The sequence below is a fragment of the Trichosurus vulpecula genome, chromosome 2 (genome assembly GCF_011100635.1).
Source record: "Trichosurus vulpecula isolate mTriVul1 chromosome 2, mTriVul1.pri, whole genome shotgun sequence".
NCBI classification, from domain to species: Eukaryota; Metazoa; Chordata; class Mammalia; order Diprotodontia; family Phalangeridae; genus Trichosurus; species Trichosurus vulpecula.
This window is the reverse complement of record NC_050574.1, coordinates 255244199-255245802: the sequence shown is the minus strand read 5'-3', so window position 1 is coordinate 255245802 and position 1604 is coordinate 255244199.

The following is a 1604-nucleotide window of genomic DNA, read 5'->3' as shown; positions in this document are numbered from 1 at the left end:
GTATCTCATTGAAATGAATACTGGGATTTACTTCCTGATAGACTTCATGGCATAGTGGATAGAGAATTCACCTTGAAACAGGAAGACTTGGCTCACTCACCTCTGACACATACTAGTTATGCGACAGACCAAGTCATTTAACCTCTCAAGCACTCCAGGCAACTTTTGAAGATTATAACTCCAGAATAGTCGCTGATCTGAATTTATATAAGGTATTTTTCTCATCAAAAGTTACCTTCACCAAAGAAAGTTTCCATCTGTGCCCCCACCATATTTGTATTGGTTAGCCAAGTTCTTGAAGTGGATCCTTTATGCATCCCCAGTGCATATAATCAGTGCATTGTTTTCAGTTATTTTCAGGAACATATATAGTAGCAACTACTCTGCAACTTCTCATTTAGTAAGAAGTGCAGTTCACTTTTGTAAGACTTATTATTAGAATTTCATATTTAAGAGCTATATATAACGACTCTTTAGGCTTTAAGCACAGTCTGTATTTTTTAAAAAGAAACTGGAACAATTTAATGTGGACTTCACTAGAATCTTGGGGGAAAAAAAGAGTCCTATTGCACAGAGACTTAGCCTTATCTTGCCTTTGTGAAATAATATGGAACCCACAAAGGCATTTGACCTGCCTTCAAGAAAAAAACAAAAACAAAAAAAAACCTTGTTAAAGAAATGCTTTTCCTTAGTTAATCCTCATTTACTATAGTTTAGGAAACCTCAGTTGATCTGTGAATTATAAATGAATTGTATACTTCTTTATTAAAAGTATTTTTATTCTGGGGCAGCTAGGTGGCGCAGTGAGTAGAGTCAGGAGGACCCTAGCTCAAATCCGGTCTCAAACACTTGACACAATTACCATCTTTGTGACCTTAGGTAAATCGCTTAACCCCCAATTGCCCTGCCTTCCAAACCCCTGCAAAAAAAAAAAAGTATTTTTACTCTGTTGAAAAAAATGTATTATAATTACCACTTGCCATTGTATTGTTATATATTTGCTCAGCTGGTAGCCAATACACTCAGATATATTTGTATGGATGCATATATGGTACATACATATACATATATAGATCCATATGTATGGCTCTTTCAAAACTGCATACATATATGCGTTTATACATACATGGATTTATGTATATATTCTGGGGGTATGTGTAATGAATAGAAAGCCCTTTGTAGGTATAGTCATCTACTGAAGCAGACCTGTTATCTCATCAATGTGAGTAATCCCTCCAGTGATTCAGGTAATAAGCCATCCACTCCTACCCATAATGTTCTGTGCAACTCTTGCTCATGTTCTCCAGTAAGTTTACCAGAGAAAGTCTTGCTGATGTCATAAAGATATCAGTGGAGCATCTGGGGTGTTCACAAGTTATCTCCAACTCTCGCCTTGTAACTAGCTCACTTTTTCATCTATGCCTCTCTCTTGGTGTCTCTCTCTCTCACACACACATGCACCCATGCACACACATGCACACACACACAAAATTTGTACAAGACTTGTTATTCCATTGGTATAGTGAACTCTGAGAAAACTCCCTCTTCCAATGTAGCAACTGCTCTGCAACTTGTAGTTTGGATAATTGCCTAAAGAACTGAGG